The following is a 6,944-nucleotide window of genomic DNA, read 5'->3' as shown; positions in this document are numbered from 1 at the left end:
GATAATGGTGCTTTGGAGGGTGGCTATTGTTCTAGTGCTATGATTTGTGATCCTTTGGAAGGTTCGAGTAAACCTAGTTGAGAATTTCATAAGCTAGGTTCTGTTTGGGCATGTAATGGTTCAGAAGGGAGTGAGTCAGGTTGTGGGCAATGGATTCAAGTGGACCATGAGAAGGGGAGTTGAAATTTTTGTCTAGGATTGAAGCTATGGGGTCTAGTATGGTGGGTGGTGCAAAGTAGGTCTATAAGGTAGTGGAGGCACTACAAGAAAAAAGGTCATTAGCGACAATCAAAATTGGCCGCTAAAAATAACAATTTGGCCGCTAAATCAAATATCAACCAAAAATAATTAGGTCGCTAGTTTGTCACAGTAGCCTCGTCGCTGAGAATTTTAGCGACCAAAATTTTTTTTTGTTGCTAAATTAAGGACCAATAATTACTTTTGGTCGCTAAAATTATATATATATATATATATATATTAGTGATCATTTTTTGGACGCTAATGCAAATTTGTTTGGATACTATTTATGATTATATTATTTATTTTATTTATAACATTTTTCTTATAGCATCCAAGATAAAAATGAGTTGCAAAATAATCAATCAAATAAATCACACGCCCCTTTAATTTCATGAAGTGTTGATATATATAATTATGGATATCAATTTTGGTGATATTGAAGCTTCATTTGGGATGGCTTTCTTACTGCTTCTTAAAGTAATTATTAGTACAAAATTTAAAATTTTTGTACTAAAAAGATGCTTTAAGAAACAGTAAGAAAGCCGTCGCAAATAAAGCATTATTAAAATTTATTGCTTATCCAATTATAATGTCTTATCTCCTGAACATTTAAGATTAAATAATCACTAAATCAATCAATACTCGTTATTATAGAATCTAATTATTTCTCATTAATTAAACAAATAAATTTCATAATAAAGAAATAACACTAATTTTATTACTTGAGGTAACAAAAATAAAAAGTATTGAATAAAAAAAATTCATTCATCAATATAATTAATAAGGATTTACTAGAAGAAAATGAAAATTGTATTCATCCATATACTTTTAAAAATGCATTCATAAATTAAAATACAAAATATGATCTCTGAAATCCTCAATCACAACATCTCTGAAAAATGTTCATCCTTTTGATCACCTCATTGATGTAATTCTCCCTGTTGCCAGCATCTCCACCCTCCACATGATGAATCCTTTCTTTCTAAGGCCTCCATGTCACGCTTTCAGCTTGAATGGCAGCAAGAAGTTGTTAGCCTTTTCTAAGTGGGCACCCATAGTGAAAATCTCATGGATGAGATCCTCAATGCAAATAATCTTATGCTACCCAAGACCCTGCCATGATAAAAATAATAAAATTCCATAAAATCTAAAATAAAAGCTTGCAAGTTTTGAAGTATGTTAAAAAAGCAAAACGTGCTCATTGATGAAATTTTTGCTTAATGGAATTATTTGCTTCTGTTGTTTCACATAGCCTCTATTATAAATCAATTCTCTCACACTTTTTAGGTTAGGATAGCCATATGTAATGTAAGGCTCCACCCTCCGAAGCATGTTAATGACGGCCTTGTTCACCTTTAGCTAGGAACACACCATTAAAGATTTGTCTAAGCACAGAAACTGCATCAATTCTATTACGAAAAAATTAGCATATATTTCCAAGAGCCAAAATATCATTGTCATGCATCATTCCATAGACTGAATGTTGAACATTAGGATGTCGGGGAGAGTGCTTCTGCAAAACAGCAACTGATTCATTAAAATAAAAAACAAGTTCTTAAAATATTATGAAGTAAAATGTTGGGCAGTCACTGCATGTACCTCCAACAAGGATCTAAAGACAAAACCATCAAACTCAGCACAAACACCAATACCACAAACAACAACCTGTTAGCAAAACTTCATTGAAGCAATAAACTAACATGTACAGAAATAACAGCATTCGGGACATGATAGCATAAGCATAAGAAAAAAGAGCAATTAAAAATAAATACAATGCAAAAAAATAAAATAAATAAAATACAATACAAATATAAATTTAGTGAATATAAACAACCTATTAATCGACAATTAATTGGGGCAAATATTTTAAAACTAACAAACAAATCATGAGCCATATAAACTAATAACTAACACCCACATTTCGTTGGCAGAAGAATCTCTTCCATTTCTTTTGCAGAAGATATCCTATAGTTTGTGTACCTTACAGATTTTATCTTTTCGTATAGCATGCTTGAATAAGCAATATATGATAATTAGCTTATTTATAAGAAAAGGAGATGCAGGAGATGGTTGTCTCAGGCTATTCTAGATTTTGAGATTTTCAATGACGATCTAGAATGCAATGTAGATTTAGACGTAATAAATGAAATAAAAATAAACTTTGACAAGAAACAAACTATTAATCATAGGTCCTTGGATATGTTGACATTGCCTCGAACCTGCAAGAAAAAAAGAAAGAAATAGGAGGTGTTTGTTTGGCAGGAATTAATAATGAGTTCAACAAATTTATACAGCTTTATCCAAAATTTTTTAATGGTAAAGATTTTTTTTATCTTCTTTCTTTCTATTTTTCAACAACCAAAAGAAAAGATGATGAGGAAAAAAGAAAGGATAGGGAAAAGTGATTAGGGTAATACCTAGACTTCGAACTATTCAACGCAGGGCGTAACCGTGTTCTAGGTGAAGCTTTACGATCCACGAACTAATCATAGTTGCCTTGGTCCTTGATGCCACCGACGATGCCTTTCCCCCTACTCGAAGCAAACGAATGGAAGAAAACATGTTGCTTTTGTGGGCCTAGGAGACGAACTCGGGATCAAGTTGAACGGGAGCTAGGGCACAATGGTGGCATTTTGCAAACCGCTTATATAAACCATTTTTAGTACCACTCCCTATATCAATTTATAGCAGCAATTTAAAAACCGGCGCTAATAATTGCTGCAGAAATCTCATATATAGTGGGGTTCTGATCCCTATGAAAGTGTAATTTCTAAAAACAAATGAGCCTAACAAAGCATACTCAATTAGGGATCCAGTTCAGTTTTCCAACCAGTCCAATAAATGTAACCATAACAAGTACAACAAATGGATGCCTAATTTCAGCTCAAAGAAAATTATGCTACATTTTATTATTTCTGCAAACATTAAAAATACTCTTTAAGCTCAATTTGCTAATGTCGATGATAAATGCTCACAAAGAAGTGTCTTTGAACTTATTCTAATTAATTAAGAAACTAAAATTAATAATGTAGCGCCTTTGCACTTTCCAATAAATTAAGAAGCTAAAATTAACCAAGTAAAACTTGCAGATAGAAAGTAAATAACACTCAAAACCAAACTAAGAGCATTGAATTGCTAGCTACTCACTGAGCATTCCTTAAGGAGTAAAATATTTATAGGAAAAAACTTCATATGAAAAATAGAGCGTCTGCTTGCTAAATGCATGATTGGCATCAACCAAGACAAAATGAATGCAAACACAAATAAACCGTCCCCATCAATGGTTAAGAAGAGCTATAGACAACAACATATCTTCTTCAAAACAGCAAAAACTTGATGAAATTAAAGAGAATTGAGGAAAATGCTAGCCGCCCTAGTGGAGTACAAAAGTTACCTAAAATGTCTAGATTCAAATGAAGCAAATATAACTAAAAACTGTGAAAACCTTTGATCAGTTGCAACAATAAGGCTAAAACAAATAAAGGTGGCATTATAAACTAATGAAAATACCATAGATGCAGGAGTAGCAATTACAAGTAACTGTAAGAAATTCAATCAACGGAGATGCAAATTCTGTTGAACACAAAAATTGAATTGATAAATTCCATAAGCTACCAAACGATCTCTCATCAAACAGAAGGAGAGGACCAACTCTTATCAATTCTGAAAAATGCATATAAATTTCAGATCCCAAATGCCATTTAACGCAAGAGTAGATATGCGAGAATAGATAGATCGTATAAATGATACAATTGCAAAAATATAAATACCCGTTGCTCCTATTATGCAGATACTTTGAGATTATCAAGTGCTAAAGATTGACATGAAAATTGTTAAGAGAAGAAGAGTTCTGATTATCTAACCTCTTCCAAATCTACTCTGTGAAGGAACCCTTGAGAGACAATAATTCAAGAACTAAAGTGATCGTATTATCATATCCTAACCACTAATTACATTAATGGCGAGGACGAAGCAAACTGCTCGCAAGTCTACCGGCGGCAAGGCCCCGAGGAAGCAGCTGACAACCAAGGCGGCGAGGAAGTTTGCGCCGGCGACCGGCGGCGTAAAGAAACCTCATCGTTTCCGTCCCAGAATAGTTACGCTAAGGGAGATAAGGAAGTACCTGAAGAGTACTGAACTCCTTATCCTTAAACTACCTTCAACCCGTTTGCTCCGTGAAATTGCTCAGGATTTCAAGACTGGTCTCCGATTCCAGAGTTCCGCCGTCGCCGCGCTTTAGGAGGCTGCAGAGTCTTATCTAGTCATTCTCTTTGAGGATACAAATCTCTGCTCTATCCATACAAAGAGGGTTACTACTATGCCCAAGGATATTCAACTGGCTCGCCGGATCCGGAGCGAGAGGGCTTCATATCTTGATGATTGATGTCAGGGGCTTACTCTGCGGTTAAGGTTATCTTGATCTGTAATACTTGTTTTTAAAATCTTTCTGGTTGTTTTATCAATGGACGCAAGGGTGGTTTCTTAGTTGAAAAAAAAAAAGAACCCTTCAAAGAGTTCAAGGAAGCCTCATCCTCTAAATTTTCCCTCCATAAAGAGAAGAAATTTTGAAATCAGGTACTGAAGATTCAATGAGCGCGTGGAAGGAAATTTCATCCCTAAAACAAAACATGGGCGCGCGGTAGGGGGATGTCGTCGCTAAAAGAAGTGCGAAAGGGAAATAAGGTGGGCCCGGGTAGGGGAGAGAGATCTAAATGCTAGGGTTCATTAATTTTATTTAGAGGCCACTTTTATTTTTGATCGCTAAAATGTATTTTTAGCGTCCAATTATTTTGTGTCTCTAATTTTTTGGACGCTAATAATCTATTTTCTTGTAGTGAGGGGGTTGGTCATTTGGGTAATGTGGTGGTTAGTAGTTCCAATGGGGGTATTGATCTGGATGCCACTATTGGGGAGGGGGGGGAGGTAGATGTTGTTGTGGTTCCTGGAGTTTTGGAGGATGCTCTAGTTGGTGGTTCTATGATTGTTTCTAAGGTGGAAGTACCTACCTTGGCTAGTGTTGATGTGATCATATTGGATATGAATCAAAATTCATATATATATATATATATATATTTTATTTTCCCTCTATGGATAATAAGTTTAATGTTTTATAAGGATTTTATGAGGAGGGGGAAAATGTTGGGGATGGTTTTAATGATCAAGGAGGAGGAGTTAATGGGTCTCCTGAGTTGAAGATTTTGGATAAAAATTAAATGGGTTATGGTAATAATGTTCTTTTAGAGGATGGTTCATCATCTGTTAAGAACAAGCTCTCTACTGAACTTAAGGGACTTGGTCCTGTTAAGATAATTCCTAGAAATGGGAAAGTCGGTGTAGGGATGTGGTAAACAAACGATGTATGGGGGATTCTTCCCCTTTGATTGACTAATGTCATATATTGCCTTTTGGAATTGTAGAGGAGTTAAAAAAAAGAATGGGCTTATCTATATTTAAGGGAATTTATGAAAGAGTATGATGCTTTTTTATTGTAGGGTTGTTGGAAACTAAACTAACTTCTGTTGATAAGAGGGAAGTTAATTTGTTGATTGGTTTGGATTTAGAGGTTTTTTTCTCTTTCCATCAAGTGGGCTTTCTAGTGGTATTCTTGGGCATTGTAAGACCATTGTTGCTTCATTTTCTATTTTAGATGCTTTGTATCAGGTTGTTATTGGTGACTTAACTATCCTTAATAAAGAAGTATAAAGGATTTCTTCAGTCTATGGGAAAAAAGATTTGTATAAAAGGAGGGAGCTTTGGAATAAAATTGAAGGGTATTCATCTAAAATTTCCATCTATAGTAGGTGGAGACTTAAGTTATCTACTATGACAAAATGAGAGGGAAGAAGCTTTATTTTTTCCAAGGACCCAAGGAAATGAAGGAGTTTTTGTCCAATAATGATTATCATGAAATTAGGTTTGTTGGACCTAAATTAACTTTGTGTAATAACAAAGATGGAGGGGCTCGTATTATAAAAAAGTTGGAAAGGTGTTTTTTGAATTATGTAGCTTTAAATTTTTCTCATTTGATGGTGGTGTGTCATGTTACAAGGGTTGCTTCAGATCATTGCTCTGTTATTTCGAATTTGTTGAATCATAATCCTAATTATAAAAGGATTATTGATTTGAAGATTTTTCTAAGCATGTTATGGAATGCATTGAAGATCTAGAAGTAGATTTTTAGTCTTGGTTAATGGATGCTCTTCATATTAGATTAAGGCTAGAAGTAGATTTTGATAAGGTTGTCCTTTGTCTCCATTTTTATTCATTTTATGTTCCCAATTGTTATCTAATGCTCTGATTCAATGTAATAGTTCTATTAGGAATCCCAAAATAAAGAATCCATTGGTTCCATCTAATTTTAAGTCGATCAGTTTCTATAAGACTATTTATAAGATTGCGGCCAAAATTCTTCTAAATAGGTTTAAATTCATTATGCCAAAGCTGATTTCTAAAGAGCAAGCAGCTTTTATAAGAGGTGGGTCCCTTTCGAAGCATATTTTAATAGCTCATGATGTTTTTCATAAATTTAGATTTTCTAAAGCTTAGAAAGGTTTTGTTTCTTTCAAGATTGATATGGAGCAGGATTATGATAGCATGAGGTGGGATACTTTGAAGCAAGTGTTAGTGTATTTTGGCTTTCCTCAGAATTTTTCTAGGCTTGTTATGGAATGCGTTGAAGATCCAAGATTTTCTATCTTAGTTCA

At 34.3% G+C, this 6,944-nt stretch overlaps 2 pseudogenes; one reads left to right on the top strand and one right to left on the bottom strand.

The window, feature by feature from the left end:
- Positions 1 to 1,117: 1,117 nt before the first annotated feature.
- On the bottom strand, positions 1,118 to 2,802 carry LOC110095811 (annotated as a pseudogene).
- Positions 2,803 to 4,192: 1,390 nt separating this feature from the next.
- Positions 4,193 to 4,624, top strand: LOC110095810 (annotated as a pseudogene).
- The last annotated feature ends 2,320 nt before the right edge of the window (positions 4,625 to 6,944 follow it).

Source organism: Dendrobium catenatum, unplaced genomic scaffold (genome assembly GCF_001605985.2).
Source record: "Dendrobium catenatum unplaced genomic scaffold, ASM160598v2 original_scaffold_202637, whole genome shotgun sequence".
NCBI classification, from domain to species: domain Eukaryota; kingdom Viridiplantae; phylum Streptophyta; class Magnoliopsida; order Asparagales; family Orchidaceae; genus Dendrobium; species Dendrobium catenatum.
The sequence above is the reverse complement of the archived record's forward strand: the minus strand, read 5'-3'. Positions and strand labels throughout refer to the sequence as shown.